This window comes from Panthera pardus, unplaced genomic scaffold (genome assembly GCF_024362965.1).
Source record: "Panthera pardus isolate Hobbes unplaced genomic scaffold, ASM2436296v1 HiC_scaffold_13, whole genome shotgun sequence".
Lineage (NCBI taxonomy): Eukaryota > Metazoa > Chordata > Mammalia > Carnivora > Felidae > Panthera > Panthera pardus.
In genome coordinates, this window is record NW_026526688.1 from 77,580,952 (window position 1) to 77,600,747 (window position 19,796).

The 19,796-nt window shown below is 36.7% G+C and overlaps 1 protein-coding gene across 1 annotated transcript in view; it reads left to right on the forward strand.

The window, feature by feature from the left end:
- The window catches only part of IQCM (IQ motif containing M), a 454,074-nt gene that overhangs the window by 762 nt on the left and 433,516 nt on the right, over positions 1-19,796 (forward strand). The window lies entirely within an intron of this gene.

The following is a 19,796-nucleotide window of genomic DNA, read 5'->3' on the forward strand; positions in this document are numbered from 1 at the left end:
GAGCTATTACAACTGTTGTCAACACAGACCAGCACTTCTTTGAGAAAAAATTATGCCAGTCTCAAAGAGTAGGACACTTACATTGTTTTTGTTGCTTTCCTCTAAAAGTCAGTCCCATCACTAAACAATCCATGTTATTTAGATATAGATTTTTTGTGTACTCGGATGCAGACATATTTAATTTCTTGAAAGATGTGTATTGAATGGGGCATGAGAAAAATCTCAGATTTTAACTGTAATAATGTGATTCAGATTTGAAAGTGGTAATATATAGGCTCTATGTGAGCATTATACATTTATTTTTTTTTTACTATTGATGGTCTCTGTCCATTTGGTCAAATGCTAATGATAGAACAAGACGTAGGTCAGAGAAATCATTCTCAGCTGTTCCTATGTGAGGTGGAACAGAGGTGAATAAGTGATTATTAGAATAACTAGTAACTATTCTGGACACCTGGTGGATATTTGTGATTTGTTATGAAAAAAGTTATCATGGAATTCTAAAACATACTAAAAATACTATGTTTATACTTTTGAAGTGATAAAGTGTAAAAACATTACCTTGTTCATCTTTAGTAATTACTCTGTAGACTTAAGACAATTAACTTGATATAGAAACTGGGTGGTTCTTTCCAAACAGGTTATTAATACAATTCTAGTGATGAGATGATCATTTTCTAGAGCTGTTTCCAGTATAGCATAGCCAATTATATGTTTTCAAGGGGTGGAAGTTACAAGCTTCTAATATGATTTATGGTATGGAAATATCAACATAAACTATTTTGGAGTGAAGTTCCTTGATCAGTACCTGATGGAAATTTGCTCTTCAGTATTTCCTCTTGGAATGTCTTGCAATTTTTAAACCTAATTCTCTGTATTTGAGAAGTTTGGGTAGTGTGTAAAGGTTTTATTCTGATGAGTATTAAAGAACCTAGGACCTAAGCTCTGTTTGATTTTCTATATTTTAAGCTTATCCAGAGAGTCTCCTGCTTATTTTTAGAAATGTGAAAGAATTCAGAAGACTCTTTTCAACTGCCTTCTCCAATTTAGGCAACTCCTTCATGAAGCCCTGGATCCCAGCATGTTCCTAATGAATTGCAGATTTCCAGTTCTGGGGAGGTTTGTAATGAAGCTTTGGGGTTCTAAATGGGTCAGAGCAGATTTCCTACTTGTCAAATTATGAGAAAATCCAACAAGCAATCTGTGCTAAAGACTCTGGAATAATAATTTTGCCACCTGCTGGTTTCTTTGTTTTTCTAGGGAGAGAAGAACATTATTGAGGACTAACCAATGAGAGTTCTTTAATGGTATTCCTTATTTAGAGATGGATCAGTTTGCTCCAGCTCGGGATAGAGATGAATCAAATAAGATTCTAATACTTTAAGTGAAGAATGTTCTATTTGGCTTAGATATTTGATGGTATTTGGATTCGTTTTCTTCACAAAATTAAACATGGAGAAACAGCACTAAAGGGCACCCAGCTCAATTCTTTCTCAAACTTCAGTCGTTCTGGTTGAAGAGATGAAAAATTCTTGAGTTACGTTATTGATGATTTTCTCTCCTCTGTTTTGTCTTCCTGGAAATCCTGCTTTATAGTTGTTGACTTCCTAGAATCGTCTCCTACCTTTTGTATCTTTCCTCTCTCTCTCTTTCTTTCTCTCTCTCTTTTTCACATCTTTTTATCCTTTTGATCCTGGGTGATTGCTTCAATTTTATCTCCTAACCCTTATACTGATTTTGAAATCCTGCTTTTTAGTTTCTAATAGTTCATTTTATGGCTGTTCTTTGAATATTTCTTATTTGTGATATTTTAGTCTTTTGATCATGGATGAGATATTTTGACTTACTGCTCTGATTTTTTTTCAACGTTTTTTATTTTATTTTTTTTGGGACAGAGAGAGACAGAGCATGAACGGGGGAGGGGCAGAGAGAGAGGGAGACACAGAATCGGAAACAGGCTCCAAGCCATCAGCCCAGAGCCTGAGGCGGGGCTCGAACTCACGGACCGCGAGATCGTGACCTGGCTGAAGTCGGACGCTTAACCGACTGCGCCCCCCAGGCGCCCCTGCTCTGATTTTTTTAAAACGTTTTTTTTTTTTTCCTCCCTGAATAGCCTCTGTGTCATACAAGTTGCTTCTTAAATAAGATGTTTGTTTTGGGCTGTCTTCCCTAAATGGGGGCTGAAAAGCTTTTTGGAAGCTCCGAGTATTTTAGCAATGTCAAATTTAAGCTTTACTGTGGGAGATAGGCCATTGATTAGGTTGATCAACCTCCCTAGAGAAATGCATTCTAATCTCCTTTCTGGAGGAAGTTCTAGCTATCAGTCTTCTGGCACCAAAAAAAGAGGGTATGGGGGTGGAAGGAATATGTCTCAGCACCTTGTATCCTGTATGCACAGTTACTCAATCTCTTGTTTTCAGTAAGGTTCCCATGTCCTCAGTTGCTTGGGATTCCCCTGATTTAAAGACTTTCTGTTTTACTCTTTCTAGACCTCAGTGGGAGTGGTAGAGGGGGAAGTGGGCAGGGGTGAGGGTCATTACTCAGGAAAGTGAAATAGGGGAAGACATATAGATGTCTAACTACTTTTCAAATAGCCTTTATCAAATCCTACTTATTTTAGGTTTCCACCTGCCTACCCCACTTTATCCTCAGTTGTAGAGTAACTGGTACTAACATTTGCTGAACATTGTGGAGAATCTGTTGTGTAACTATTAGTTCTTGGCTTTTCTCACTGACCCCTTAAGATTGAACTTTCTTGGGTCTGGGTGTGTATCTGCTCTCTGCCTTCCAAAACTTAGCTGCTATTGTTTTCTCTCCTATTCTTCCCCTTCCTGTGGGTTCATGTCTTTAAAAAATAGGCCAAATTAGACATTTGTTAAATATGCTCTTTTGCCCTGGGGTACCCTATTCAAAATGTACCTCTGATGAGAAGTTTTCAGAAGGCAGATTTTAAATTAATGGTGCACATTTTGGTGTAGAAGGTTTACTTAGCAATGAAGTGGAATTTACTTTTAGAGCTAAAAGGAAAAAAATATCAATTAAACTTTTCTTGTTTGGGGGATAGATATTGCAACTATGTCTTTCTTGTATGGTAGTTTTCTATTCAACCAACCAAGTGAATTTTGAAAATTAAGGCAAAGTATAATGTTTTTATGCAGTGAAAAAGTTCACCAGGGGCTAAGTAGATATTTTAATGCAGGGAAAAAATTCACCAAAGAATAGGTATAGGTATAGCCTGACATTTCTGCAGAAGAGATCCTTGAGATGCTAATGCAGTTGACTCATAATAAGGGTCAAATTGTTGATTTTTACAACTGTTACAACAAAGTAAAATGCTAATGACTTTTGTCATGACCACAGAGGTCTGTGTGGTCATCTTGTTGTAGGGGAGGGCAAGATTTATAATTAGCTAGAGTGGAAGATCAGCTTCAGTTTACATAGATGAAACTGGAGGCAAGAAGTAAACAGTTCCTTCTCTTTGTATTTTATACCAGGGTTAAAGCAGGAAAAAAAAATACTGTTAAAGCAAAAAGGGTGTTGTAATTACGTCTAACCTATTTTGTCAACAATAAAGACATGTTAGCAGTTTTATTATCAGTGTTATTCCAAAGTTTTTAGGTGATACTTAGCTAAATTTTAAGAGGATACTCTATAAATAATATTTGGGAAATAGGGCTTTTTACCATCACTGAATGTGTGTGTGTGTGTGTGTGTGTGTGTGTGTGTGTGTGTGTGTGTGTATGTGTAGATGATCTAGAAGGTAGGATTGATGAGGTGAGAGGCTGAACTTTACCTTGAAGTTTGTAGAGGTTCCTCTGCTATTATATTCTCATTTGTGTCTCCATAATATGTGGTTATATCACATATTTCTGGTGCTCACTCTCATCCTCCAATTAAAAGTTAAAAAAACATGTGATTAATCTAAAAAGAGTATCTGTAGGGTCATTTCCACATGACAGAGGATTTGACCTTTGTCATAGTGATATTTGGTGTTTAAGGATGGCTCTTGGGATTTTGACTCCAAGTTAAAAGAAGCATTTATATTTCTCAGTTCACCCGGAGGAGTAATAAACCATACTTCAACTTCTGAAGTCTGTTTCAAAGTCAAATGTCTTCCCTTTGAGAGTACTTTGCTGCTCACTTATAAAACTGGAAAAGGGCATTTCAGTCAATGCTTTATTCTCCTAGTCAGGAACTGAGGCTGAGTTAGGTGGCCACCAACAGGGATAATTTAAGAGACCCTCGGAAGGCTCTTCTATCAAAACATATTTTCCTGGAATGAGCCTATATATTTCCCCCTACTTTTTTGAACTGTGTCAAGTTCTGTCCATTACTGATTCACTTAGATTACAGTCTCCTTTTTAAAAATAAAAATGTCCCAGGGAGGGTCAAGTAGTCTATTAATCAATCATTCAGAATCCAGTGTGGCTTAGTTTAATTAAGTTGCTTTTCTCTAGTTAATGGACATTTTGAGGGGGTCAGAAAGAGAGAAGAAGGAAGTAATTTTGTCCATGTGGTTCTTCAGTGTAAGGCAAACCTTAGCAGAGGGTACTAAGGTGGGCTCACTTGACATCTAAAGACCAACAAGAAGGTATGGTATGTCTGGGATTGGGAAGGTGAGCCCCAAGCCCTAGAAGATGAACGGAGAAAGAGAAATGGGAAAATGACAAACTTTGAACTTGGAAATATTGTAGGCAAGTTCATTTTCTATAATAAAGGACTTTTAGTTAATACTATTGCTTACTTTGGAGAAATGGCTTTGTATTTTTGCTTGGAATTTGTGTTATGCTTTGTGTTATGTATATTTTAATATTTTGGGAAAGAGAATATAGACCCTTACAAAGCTATTATCAGAAAGATGCCATAAAACATATATGGTGCTTATTCTGTCTTATTCATTAAATGTTTAATATTTAAACAAACGTTTAATTCAATTAAACATTATTCATTAAACATCCATTAACTAGAGGAAAGCAATTTAAATAAACTATTTTTATTTTAAACTTAAGGGAATAAATAATCAGGGTTATGAGACTAATTATTGTCAAAAGCAAAGCAGAGATATCAGAATTATTCAGCAGATCAATTCAGCAACTCTTTGATTGAAGGAAATAACTCAGAGATGTATTTTTTTCTTTGTGTTTTGCTATGTGGCAGGGACAATGCAATGTGGTTGTATCCTTGGTAGGTTTGAAAAATATTTTAGTTTAAACTAAATTTCTTTTAGTTTAGTGTTTCTTTTTTCTTTTTTTTTTTTTTACGTTTGCTCTAAATTGTCAAACCTTTGAAATATAATCTATTTTAGGAATTATTGGGCTTGTTCTTATGGAATAGCATATGTGAGTAGAAAAGCAAGTGAATTTAGGGTTGCCTGGGTGGCTCAGTCTGTTAAGCACCTGACTTGGGCTCAGGCCACGATCTCACAGCTCCAGGCTCTGTGCTGACACAGAGCCTGGAGCCTGCTTCAGATTCTGTGTCTTCCTCTCTTTGCCCCTCCCCCACTTATACTCTGTCTCTCTCTTGCTCGGTCTCTGAAAAATAAACATAAAAAAAAAAAAGAAAGCTGATTTATTTCCTTGGTTAGTCACACCAATGGGAAGCTGACAGCTATACTAGACTCCAGATACCACCTACCACTTTTGAGTTTTTATCTCAATTACAAATATATTACCTATGAAGAAACCAATGATGTCATTCATAGCAGTTGGGCAAAATCAAATCTGAAAGGTCAGAAGCTAAAGCTGCATGTGTAATAGTAACTATAGTAGAAAGTGATGTTTAAAATAATTAAAGTGTTATCCATATATTCTTATCACTTCTGAACTCTCAAGTGTAGTACTCTTTCTTCTGCATTGTGCAGTCTAGAAGTTAAGTTCATTGAAAGAATTTTTAAAATTCAAATACTGTATTTTTTAGTTTTAGAATTTCCCTTTAGTTCTTTTATAGAGTTTCCATTTATCTCCTGAATACCCCATTTTTCAATCATTGTATCTTGCTTGTGTAGGATATAGACCGTTTCTGACTTTTAATGGTTCGACTTACAGTTTCTTTTTAACTTTATGATGATGCAAAAGCCATATACATTCAGTGGAAACCATACTTTGGATTTTGAATTTTGATCTTTCCCTGAGCTAGCAATATGCAATATGATACTCTGTCATGATTCTGGGCAGTGACAACTCCAAGTCAGCCACATGATCACGAGGATAAACTTATCAATACACTTACAACCATTCTTTTTTTAAAAAAAAATGTTTATTTTGAGAAAGAGAGTGAGGTTGAGAGAGAGAGCACACACATGAGTGGGTGAGGGGCAGAGAGAGAGAGGGAGAGAGAGAATCCTAAGCAGGTTTCACATTGTCAGTTCAGAGTGTGATGCAGGTCTTGATCTCATGAACCATGAGATCATGACCTGAGCCAAGATTGAGAGTCAGTCAACCCACTGTGTGGATTGAGTACCCACACAACCATTCTATTTCTTTCAGTATAGAATTCAATAAATTACATGAGATATCTGACACTTTATTATTATTATTATTATTATTATTTTAATGTTTATTATTTTTAAAAAATTTTTTAATGTTTTTATTTATTTTTGAGACAGAGGGAGACAGAGCATGAGCAGGGGAGGAGCAGAGAGAGAGGGAGACACAGAATCTGAAGCAGGCTCCAGGCTCTGAGCCGTCAGCACAGAGCCTGACGCGGGGCTCGAACTCCTGGACTGTAAGATCATGACCTGAGCTGAGGTCAGACGCTCAGCTGACTGAGCCACCCAGGTGCCCCTTATTACTTATTTTTCAGAGAGGAAAAGAGAGAGAGAGAGAGAGCGCGAGAGAGCGCGAGAGAGCGCAGGAGAAGAGGCAGAGAGAGGAAGACACAGAATCTAAAGCAGGCTCCAGGCTCCGAGCTGCCAGCACAGAGTATGACGTGGGGCTCGAACTCACACGCTGCGAGATCATGACCTGAGCCGAAGTCGGACGCTTAACCGACAGAGCCACCCAGGTGCCCCAGACACTTTATTATTAAATAGGCGTTGTGTTAGATGATTTTGCCCAACTATAGGCTAATTTAAGTGTTCTGAGTGTTTAATTTTTTTTTTTTTAACGTTTATTTATTTTTGAGACAGAGAGAGACAGAGCACGAACGGGGGAGGGTCAGAGAGAGAGGGAGACACAGAATCCGAAACAGGCTCCAGGCTCTGAGCAGTCAGCACAGAGCCCGACGCGGGGCTCGAACTCACATACCGTGAGATCGTGACCTGAGCCGAAGTCGGACGCCCAACCGACTAAGCCACCCAGGCGCCCCCTGAGTGTGTTTAAAGTAGGCTAGGCTGAGATACTGTATTTGGTAGGTTAGGTGTATTAAATGCATTATTGACTTAGGATATTTCCAGCATATATTGGGTTTATTGGGATGTAATCCCATCAAGGAAAATGTGTATGTATTCTCTTGCTTGTGAATTTCTTGTCTCTTTGCAGGTTTTGTAATCATAAAAAAATTATATCTTGTATATTGTTTATTAAAGTACAATAAAATTTGAAATATCTACACATCTGTATTTCTATCTTACCATTTTATTATCTTTTTCTTTTTACTCCATGGTTTTCTTGACTTTATATTTTAGTTCTTCCATTGAAATTTAATTTCAATAATTATATTTTTTAAAACATTTTGAGTATAGTTGGCACACATACTATATTTCAGTAATTATATTTTTAATCTCCCTTAAAATCTTATTCTCGGGGCGCCTGGGTGGCTCAGTCGGTTAAGAGTCTGACTTTGGCACAGGTCATGATCTCGCAGTTTGTGAGTTCGAGCCCCGCGTCGGGCTCTGTGCTGACAGCTCAGAGCCTAGAGCCTGCTTCAGATTCTGTGTCTCCCTCTCTTTCTGCCCCTCCCCTGCTCACACTCTGTCTCTCTCTGTCTTTCAATAATAAATAAACGTTAAAAAAAATTAAAAAAAATCTTATTCTCTAATTTACTCCTTTTTCCCCTCATAGAAACCTATTTTTATTATATGGATGCAATATTTCTTAGACTAGTCTTGTGCTATTTATTTTCTTCAAATGTCTGGTAGTGCATGGTTGATCATTTTTACTTGTTAATTGGGAAGTTTTATTAGCATAACTGGCTGGTGTAGCTTTCCTATGCCGTTATATATTGCTATGTCCCCCTGAGTAAAAACTACGTAAACTTGAGTAGGCATGTTGACTGGTAGATAGATGTGTACTGTGTAACAGACAGTCTGATGCTTTCCTTTGGAGTGTAAGCCTTCCAAGGAAAAATATCTAAATTCTTTAGGGATAGGCTGCATTATGTGGTATTTCTGCCAGTTGTCTGAAAGTGAAAGTGGGAAGGACTTAGCCAGCTGTTCAGTAGTTAGCCCTTTAATACCCTCAGTATTGCTGTACAACCTATTTTTGCTTTCCATGCCTGCGGGTTGTGTTGTTAAAACCTTTCTGGGACCTCTCAGGCAAAATAGACCTGCCTTCTGTACAGCCGTCATCTGCTGTTCCATGTTTTGTCTTCATACATATTGTCACACCAATAATTCCATCTGTAACCTGTCTTCTCCAAATTCATTAAACTTTGTAGACGACTCAGAACTTACTGTCCATTCTGCTTCCCTTCCTAATTCACTTTTTGCTATCACATTCCCTTTTCTGCATTTGTAGATTCATTTCAGTCTTATTTGAAAGGGAGAAAGGTAAATGTTTGTGCTCAGCCTGCCATCCTGCCTCAGTAGTAACATACATTTTGAGCATAATGTTATTTAAATGCTTATGCCTTTTTTTTTTTTAAAGAATTTTAGGGGGAGTGAAACCAGATTTAAGTATCTTCTGGTCCTCCTCTGTCCCCACAACCTGTCCTTGATCCCTTATAAATTCTGTCATGGACCGAATATTGGACAGATCCAGTAAATACTTCTTGAATGACTGAGTCTTAAAACTGACTAACCATAATGAAGTATTATAACAAAATATATGAAAGTTTTGTGGTGACAAATTTGTGTTCTGGTAAAAATAGAAAAACTGAAACCCATATATAATATTCACATTTAAAACATATATTTTAAAAAATGTTTATTTATTGATTTTGAGAGAGAGTGCCAGCAGGGGATGGGCAAAAAGAGAGAGAGGGGGAGAGAGAGAATCATAAGCAGGCTCTGTGCTGACAGAGTTTGATGTAGGGCTCAAACTCACAGACAGTGAGATCATGACTTCAGCTGAAATCAAGAATCATATGCTTAACTGACTGAGCCACCAAAGCACCCCAAAACAATATATGGTTTAAAAAAAATTTTTTTTAATGTTTATTATTTTTGAGAGAGAGAGAGACAGAGAGCAAGTAGGGAAGGGGCAGAGAGAGAGGGAGACACAGAATCAGAAGCAGGCTCCAGGCTCTGAGCTGTCAGCACAGAGCCCGATGTGGGGCTCAAACTCAGACTGCGAGATCATGACCTGAGTTGTAATAGGCCGCCCAACTGACTGAGCCACCCAGCACCCCAAAACAATATATGTTTTAAATGATTTTTGCTTAAAGTTTTTATTCACTTATTTATTTTGAGAGAGACAGAGATAGTGCAAGGGGAGACGGGCAGAGAGAGAGGGAGAGAGAGAGAATTGCAACCAAGAGTCAGACGCTTAACCGACTGAGCCACTGAGGCACCCCTAAATGAGTTTTACTTAAAATAATCTTAAGGTTTGCTTGATTTTATAGATAGGAAGCAGGAGTGAATAGAGGGAGCAGGATAGAAGCTGGTGGAATTAGAGCAAAGAGGCATGAGGAGAAGTAAAGTAAAAGAACTGATGATAGTCAACGGGGGAAGAGGTGCCTAAAGGCAAAGAGTAAAAAAAGGAAAATATCTGGTCTCCTGCCTCCTGCTTCCTTTGGCATGGAAGAAACTTCAAGATAGTCCTGAACACTTAAAACTCAAAATTACAACAGGAAAACAAATTTGAATTTCTGTAGATGATCTTGGGTATAAATATAGTGGATTCATGACCTGTCCTCAGTCAGAAGGTAGTTACCTAGTTTTTATACCAGTGGAGCATTTATGTGAACTAGTTAGGACATCCGCACCTTTCTTAATACTTCCTAATTAGGCTGAAATTCTGTCAAGGGATTTGTGCTGACCTCATAAATAATGGATGTGAAATTTAATTTTCCAAAGTCACAGGTGCCCAGTCAAGGATACAGACAATTTATGTATCTTTGTAGGATAGTCTACGACATATGAACATTGCTCCAGTGTTGAAATGCACGGAGCTAAGTGTGGAGCCTGCTTTTAGCAATGGTTGAAAACTTCTGAAAGCTTTTGTTTCTCTGGACACTTTGGGGACCAGTCAGGTGCATTACTGCCTAATTCACAACAATTTTGCAGGGTTTCTGTATTTTTCATGACTTGGTTTGATTGCTTTTCTAATTCTAGAAATAATCTAGTAAAATAAAAACAGTAAACACAGTAGCCAGTTTTTATTTCTGTTTATAAACACTGAGTGCCAATAATAAGAGAAGATCACTGATGGTGGGTCAAAGACAAAAATAGGTGTTACTGATAGGCTACATTTTTCTGTTGTTTGAAAATCATCTGTGATGCACCTATGAACTATTGAACAGAAAATATTCTAAAAATCAAATTCCTTTATATGGCTATCTAACCTTCCAATGATGAAGTGGCCCAACTTATGTAGCTTTTATGAAAATTACAATATGACTTTTTAAACTATAATACGTTGCAATTAGCGTCACATAATACAAAGTGCTCCTGCCTGAAAATTTTATATTTAATTTTAATCTTGCAGCATTACACTATAATTGTATTAATAGTCTTACACTATCAAAAGTCAGTTTAAAAATGCATGTTTTCGATTTTACGTATGGTAAAATCTTCTCAAGTAAATTAAAATACTGTTATCTTTTCATTGAATAATAAATATGGGTTTCCCTCTGACATAATTAATAAACCTGTCCTATTCAGTAGAAAACAGAAATGTTAAATCGTACGTTAAAAAGTGGCTAAGAGTATTTCATTACCAAACCAATTCTGCAGTTTCCTTATACTTGTGGATAATGTTATTCACCTCTTGGGGAAAACCTTTGGCAAAAAGCTGAGTTTTGCTTGGCATCCTGTTTGCATCTGTTCAGTCTCTGGTTAGCCTGTTCTTGATGTCTGTTGCATGTATACTCTCTTCCATGTTGTGGAAGAAAAACAAAACTTTAGTTTTTTTTTTCTGCTGATATTTAATCTCTATGTTGAGTTTAAGATTTAGGATTCCAGGGTGATAGTTTAAATGTGTACTGTTTGCACTAATGACAATTTTCAAGTAATCGAACGGGAATCTGGAGTTTTGCTTCTTATTCTATAACAGGCTCTTCATCCAAACATCCCTGTGGTGTAAAATAAGGACATCATATGAAGTGTGCTTATATTTCTGATGTGGAATGAACCTTTTAGAATTCTTAGCCATTCAATAGCATGACTGCAGGTTAAAAATTTTCTAGGTAGAAAGCATAATTACAGTCAATGAAAGAAAGGGAAAAAAACAACAAAAGACAGTAATAAAATTTAGTCAGTAAATAATGTTACTTACAAAAGCTATTTATATTAATGAAATATGAAACATAAATCTCATTATTAATCCTTTCATTGGAAATTTTGGTACCTTAATAAAATTATTCATACTTTATATTGCCTTCCTTTTTAATTACTGCAAGTTTGATTATCTAAAATAACCATTGCTCTTTCTAAAATGAAGTCAATGATCTAACATATAAGAGGCTGTTAGGGAGTATAAATTCATAATATTTATCTTTATGTTAATATTGAGATGATAAATTTAAAAAGACCATTAAAATTGGATGACTGAGCTACTTACTTGAAGTCATCAGATTGTTTTAGCATAAATGTATAAGAGCTAGATTTGGCATGTATTTAATTGATACTAGAGGGAAGTGGGTGTGCATACGAGTGTATGTTTTTCCTTGACATATGGCCTGACCCCTGGGTTATCTCAGAGTGGAATTTATAGTTGCTGAGTCGTGCTGTTTCACTGTCATTTTTGATAATCATATTATGATTTCAACCTATGCTGTAGGGAGAATTTCTTTCTTAATTGTGCAAGGATCTTCCCTTAGTCCTTAATTTATCTTTTAATTTACAGCACAGATTGTCATTGTCTAATTACCCCCACAAGTTATATCATGTGAGTTATTCATCCCACTAACACTTCAGGGTTTCTTGCATCAGAGAACACATTTTATTTGAGTTTATCCTTTTATGGTAACTGATCCATAGTAGAGGTTATACTTAAATAATTTTGACAGGTCTCTTTAATTAAATTCAAAACATCATTCACCTTCCTTCCAAATATAAATTGTATATTTGAATGGTGGTGGACCTTGGAAGAAATAAGCATCTGTGTTTGTCTACTGCGTGATTTTTTAATCTCCACAATTAATCTAAGGTATGGTTGGGTTAGGTTAATATTATTCCTACTTTAAAAATGAAGAAATTAAGATTTAAGAGAGTAGGTAACCATCCCAAAGTTATCTGAACTAGTAAAATGTGGAAATTGGATTTGAAGCCAGGTCTTTCTGACTCCAAAGACTGCTGTCAATCACTAATGTGCCAACTGCCTAAAAACACAGTAAGTAGTAAGTTGGTTCTGTAGATGCAGTGGTGAGTAAAAATAAACACAGTTCCTCCTCTCCTGAACTTTACAGTCTCATTGGAGAAGATTGATAGTTTCCAAATATATTAATATAGAAAGTATACCACAACTGTGATAAATGCTCTGAAGGAAGAGGACACACCTTTATTGGCCTGAGTAATATTAACTGAAGAAGCTTGAACTCAGATGGGAACAGTAGGAGTTAACTCCTGAGCAATGATGGAGGAGCATTTCAGAAGGAAGGGCAAGTGCAAAGAACCTGTGGAAGGAGATAGCATGATGTTTTCCACATGAAAATGTAGGGCAGGACAGCTGAGGTGAAGAAAACTGAGGGGGTATAGTTTTGGGACTCTGGGGAAAGATGCAAAACAAGGCTGACTTTTCAAAAGTGTTTTTTTTTTTTCTTTATACCAAGAACAGTGGGAAGCCATGAAGGATTTAAATCAGGTGTGGTCTGATTAGATTTGTGATTAATAGGGGTGAGCATTTATCAGAATATCATGCAGTTGAGCTCCTTAGAGACCTCCATAGATTTGGGGGACATTTTCATTTTCCACTTGTGTTGAGTACACTTGGAAAGAGCCCTCTAGTTGGGTTTCTGTTCCCTCTTTGTGTGTAACTTGCTAACATTTTAGGTTCTCTGAGATTTTCCAGCTGTGTAATATGTGTGAATGTCGTCTCTAGAACTATAACATGCTGTATGCTGTATGTCAGGCATTTTTATAAGCCGTAGCTTGATACTCAGTATCAATCCAGTGTAATTAGTCTATTACCACCCAATTTGATGGACAGTAGATAGCTTTCTTCTTTCTGATATCTCAAATTCCCTCCTAGTAAAGAGCACAGATTCACTTCTTAGTGGCAGAACTGACCAGGCATGTGAAGATCATAAAGTGCTAAAAAGTGAGTGCTAAAAAGGCATCCTTGATGGTAGGGGTGAAGTCCAGGTGTAGCAGGTTGAAGGGAGGAGGAAATACCAGATGAAGATAGGTGAACATCAGAAACATACCAAAGGGAATGAGGGAGCCATAAATCCCCTAAAATTTTTTGTTGTCAGTTTTGTCCTGGGGTGTTGAAAAATGCATGAACACACAATTTATTTATTAACTTAATTAATTTGATTTGTTTATATCTAGACAGACTCTATAATGGCACGTAGAGGGCACAAACATAGTACATCACCTCTGGTTGTAGTTTGTGCTCTCTAGAGCTCTCATAAAGTCAGGCATTAAGATGATAGTTCTTAGCAGGGATAGTGGAAAGCCACTGTCACCCCAGTGGATAGGGAAAGCATGGGATCAGAGGAGTCTGGGAAGGCAATAACTGCAACATGAGGACAGTGATGATGCTATATCCATGGTGCCTAGCAGAATGTGTAGAAACTAGCAGCACTAAATATAAATTTATTGAAAAAATGAATGAATGAAGTAGAGATGTTTTAGGGTTGGGGTCATATAGAAAAAGAAACTTAGGAACATGGGAGCCTTGGAATTGCAGTACAAGTGGGGTTTTCATTTTGAGGAATGTAGCAAGAATCCAGTTATTAGGCCCAGGGAACAAAGTCAGTAGGAGACTGAGAGCAAGGCTAAATTAATATAGGATTGCTTATCTGGGGTCCTTAAATTCTTCAGGATTAGAAATCTTGCTGCAGAACTGGTCTTGTAGTTGGGAGTGAAGAGGTCTTAGATTTAAGAATTAGAAGGATGAAGTGAATCATCGTAATAGCAGACCTCTTCCTGAACTGATTTTCTGGTTCAGTCAGCAAGAGTGTTATTTGTTTCTGTTTTCTGATTGTTTTCTTTTGCTTTTTGCTTGTATTGGACTTTTATGTTGCCTTAAGCTACTCACTGGGCTGCTGCAGCAAAGAAGTGTGAATCTGAACAAGTTTCCCTCTTTTTTGTTTTCCCTTCTTCAGGTTAATACTGTTTAACTCAAAATGTTTTTATTAGGAACCTATTTTTTTTTCTTCTCATGTGTTTTATCAGATAGGAACATGGTGGTTTCTGGTGGGTATTCTGACAACGTGAATTCCGAATAGCCCCAAATGAAAGGATATTAGTATCATGGTATTTTTGTAGAGGCTGCAATTTGATCTGTATATCATATGGCTATTAGCCTTAGATAGTGAAAAATCTAAGTTTCTGGTACAAATAATCTTTTTTGTGTTTAATCATTTAGTAACATTTTCCTGATGTTCCTTATAGAACTACATGTCATCTATTTTTAGTCCATGTAGTGTGTGTATATCTCCAGGGGAGAGTATAACCTCTACTGAACAAAAAGAACATGTGGCCCAAGCCAAGGCTTTCAGAGCCAGTGAATTTATCCATGGACCTTTGCTAAAATTAAGGCAAACAGAGTTTACTGACAGAGTTAGCCTAGAACTGTTGGAAGCCATCTTTTCACTGTATATAGGGATCCTCCTGGGGACAGAGCCGACATAGGTGAGGGCTGAGAGATAGAAAGATGGAAAATGAGTCCTGATGAAATTTTCAAGCCCCTAGATCCAGCCATGCCTGTGATGTGTTACTTTGTTTAAATTTAATGAGCCTATGCATTCCCCTTTTGCTGACCTTAAGTTTTACTTTGCTCTCTGGAACCTGTTACAGAAACAGATCCAGTTTTCTTTGTTTATGGAAGATAGACATACAAAATTAGTTAATGGTAAATATTAAATAGTGATAGAGGATGAAATAAAAATCAAATTTTATCAAATGCCAAGTATATCGTGAACGATTAAGATAGACTCTATAAGTATAGTTAGTCTAAGGTTACATAGTTGATATAGGAATAGTTGGTACAAAGGACCTTATTGGCTTAATGAGCTATAGGTTTTTGTAATAGCTATTGCTATTTTTCACAATAGCATATTTTACTTTTCAGTAAAAAAAGAGACTTTCCAACATTTATATGCAATTGAGATGCTTATCTCTGGGGGCGACTGGGTGGCTCAGCTAGTTAAGCTTCCGACTTTGGCTCAGGTCATGATCTCGTGGTTCATGAGTTTGAGCCCTGAGTGGGGCTCTGTGCTGACTGCTCAGTGCCTGGAGCCTACTTCAGATTCTGTGTCTCCCTCTCTCTCTTCCCCTCCCCCTCTTGTGCTCTGTCTCTCTTTCTCAAAAATAAATAATAATAAAAAGATGTTGGGGTGCCTGGGTGGCGCAGTTGGTTAAGCGTCCGACTTCAGCCAGGTCACGATCTCGCGGTCCGTGAGTTCGAGCCCCGCGTGGGGCTCTGGGCTGATGGCTCGGAGCCTGGAGCCTGTTTCTGAGTCTGTGTCTCCCTCTCTCTCTGCCCCTCCCCCGTTCATGCTCTGTCTCTCTCTGTCCCAAAAATAAATAAAAAATGTTGAAAAAAAAAAAAAAAGATGTTTATCTCTTGATCTGAATTCTTTATTATTATTATTATTATTTTAAATTTATATCCAAGTTAGTTAGCATGTAGTGCAATAATGATTTCAGGGTGGACAGTGATTCATCCACAGCATATAAACCCCTGTGCTCATACCAACAGGTGCCTTCCTTAATGCCCCTTGCACATTTAGCCCATCCCCTCACCCACAGCCCCTCCAGCAACCCTTTGTTCTCTGTATTTAAGAGTCTCTTATGTTTTGTCCCCCTCCCTGTTTTTATATTATTTTTGCCTCCCTTCCCTTATGTTCATTTGTGTTGTATCTTAAATTCCACTTATGAGTGAAGTCATTTGATATTTTTCTTTCTCTGACTTATTTCGCATAGGAAAATACACTCTAGTTCCATCCACGTTGTTACAGATGGCAAGATTTCATTCTTTTTGATCGCCAAGTAATATTCTATTGTACATATATATACCACATCTTCTTTATCCATTCATCAGTTGATGGACATTTGGGCTTTTTCCATAATTTGGCTATTGTTGATAGCACAGCGATAAACATTGGAATGCATGTGCCCCTTCAAAACAGCACACCTTTTCTCAATCTGAATTTTTGCCCTTTTCTGAAGTACCTGATTAAGAAATTTGAGCAGGCATTTGCCTGAGAAATATCATTTACCAGAAAGCCATATATCATGACCTAGACTAAAATGCTGATCGTTATAGATAATTCTTTAATAAAGAAGAAATATAGATATGGATAGGGAGAGAGAGAGAGAGCGAGCGAGCATGAGTGGGGAAGGGCAGAGAGACAGAGAGAGAGAGGGAGACACAGAATCCGAAGTAGGTTCCAGGCTCTGTGCTGATAGCTCAGAGCCTGACCAGGGCTTGAACTCATGAACAATGAGATCATGACCTGGGTTGAAGTCAACTGACTGAGCCACCCAGGCACCCATGGATACAATATATTTTAAAAGTAGCTTACTAAGGGCATGAAGGGAGCTAAACATTCTGAGGACAATCCTGTTGGAGCTAAAAGCCCAGGGATTGTGTGGAAGGTTTGTCAATGAACAATAGTAATACAAAGAGAAGGCTCAAAGGATTAATTTGGCTCTCTTCATTCAGTTTCCAGTAGAAAAATCAAGTAAACAAAAAATATAGAACCATTGGAATCATCTGCCTCTTCTCAGTTGAGCTATAATATGTGGTTACATTGAAAACTTAGCAGGTGAAATGCAATTGTTAAATCCTGATTTATTTAACAGATAAATGACAGTGGGTATTTTTATTTATAAATAGTATGAGTTTGCTGGTCATTCAGGAGTTTTAATTTTTTTTAAGGTGTCTAAATATAGCTTGGCAAATTATAAGTCATCTTAAAAATGTCTGTAGATATGAATTTTAATAGGATGCACCTGAGAATTTTTTACATTTACTGAAATCAGCCTATTGATTTCCTTGTTTAAAAACTGAAGTCAGAGGATAACCACTCTTAAGGATATGGTGGGGAATGTGATTTCAAGCATCTACATATTTAAGGAAAAATTTGAAATTCTGTAGATATATTTTAGAAATCAGAAAGTTATTTCAGTAATGTATACAAAACAGTCTTGTAAAGAATATATAATCTGAATGATACAGTAAGGCTAATTTGATCACAGGGTTCTCTAAGCTTAATTGACTATTATTAAGATATCCTTTTTTTCTTTTCCTTTGTAATCACTTTATTTTGTAGAAAAAAAAAGAATTCATTTACTTTCAGGACAAGTATAATCTCGGTTGTTCTTCTTGAAGCTAGAATTTTTTATCTCATATTGTCTCTAGTCCCCTACATGAGGAAACCCATTCTCTCCTTTTTGAAAGTTGGCCTGATAGTACTCTGTCCACTGATATTGTCTAACAATTGCATGAATTGATTAGATGGCTTAGGTGTTCCAGTAATTTTTTGTTTAGGAGTAAAGTAAGAGTAACAATTTTCCAGTTCCTCCCACAGCTAGTCTGGGGTATAGATACCATCCTTTCAGAGCCTAATTTCTCAAATAAGTGCTTTAAACCATTTTTTCTCCTGCCTTACCACTCACTCACTGCCTAACACCCTGTAATTTGGCTTCCCCATTCAACTTTGTAGAAGGTGTACTGATCTCCTAATTACTAATCCAAATGGTATTTTCTCAGCTCTCTTGCTTATCAAGCTCTCTGCTGAATTAATCACTTGATCAAATATTTCTACTTGAAATACTCTTGTTTTAGTGACATATTAATGACATTACACTAATTTGGGGCTTCACTATTACTTTCCAAAAGAATATTTTATTATTCTACTAGAATGTTTTATAAAAGTGATATACACCCATTTCATGTAAAGTTACAAAGAAGAAAGCTGAAAATTGCTAAGTCCTCACTCAGAAATAGCATCTGTTATTAAATAAACATTCTCTACATTATAGATGGATGCATAGCCATATGAAGTGAATGGAAAGTACTTAAATAGAAATAGTTTTATTAAAATAGGATCAAAGTATATACTATTTCTGACAGACTCTGACATAGTCCCTAGCAACCCTGCCTCCTGGTATTCATACAACCCACCAGTAAAGACATCTGAGCCAGGAGTTTTATTTTTAGGAAGGTTTTTAACTACAGATTTGACTTACTCAGTAGACTTCTTTGCCATTCATGTCTTTTTTTTTTTGAATGAGCTTTGGTAGTTTGTGTCTTTTAAGGAATTTTTCCATTTCATCGAAATTGCTTAATTTATTGGCATAAATTGTTAATATTCTCTTATTTTAATTTCTATAGACACTAGTGATATCACCCTTAATTGTGATATTGGTAAATTCTATTTTATCTCTCTCTCTCTTTTTTTTTTTTTTTTTTTTTTGCTGATCAGTCTTGCTACAAGTTTATCAATTTTATTGATGTCAAAAGAACTAGCTTTGAATTTCATTGATTTTTCTCTATTTTTGTTTTCTGTATCATTGATTTTCACTTTGATCTTTATTATTATTTTCTCTTACTTAATATGGATTTAATTTATTATTCTTTTTCTGTGTGTGTGTGTGTGTGTGTGTGTGTGTGTGTGTTTAGTTAAGGTGGAAGCTGAGGCCATTGTTTTGAAAACTTTATTTTTACCTAATATAGACATTTGGTGCTATGTTTCTTTGTAGATACTACTTTATTATTTTATTTTATTTTTTTAAATTTAAATCCAAGCTTGTTAACATACAGTGTAATAATGATTTCAGGAATAGAATTTAGTGATTCATCACTTACATATAACACCCAGTGCTTATCTCAACAAGTGCTCTCCTTAATGCCCTGTGCCCATTTAGCTCATCCCCCCACCCAACACCCTCCAGCAACCCTCAGTTTGTTCTCTGTATTTAAGCGTTGTCTCAGACTATGAGTCCAGAGTTCTCTCTTGTCCAGCAAAAGAGTGGACGCAGAATTAAATTTGAGAGAGGTTAATGTCCAGGAGGAGCCAAGAGCCCCGAACAGGGTTTTCATCTCTGTATTTATTGAGCTCTCAAGATCTTACACACATGGTGAATGTGAAGAAAATAAGATCTTATACTCGTGAATGTGGAGAAAACAATCAGATAGTAACCATTAACTTGTGTGAGTAAGAAGCAAAAGGTCTGGGGGACAAGTGGAGTTTGTGATCAAGGTACATTGGTGCCAGATGGAAAGTAATTTCCTGCAGATGATATAACAAGTTACTCATGATCCTATTATAATATCTTGCTAGCTATCCTTGGCACTTTCACC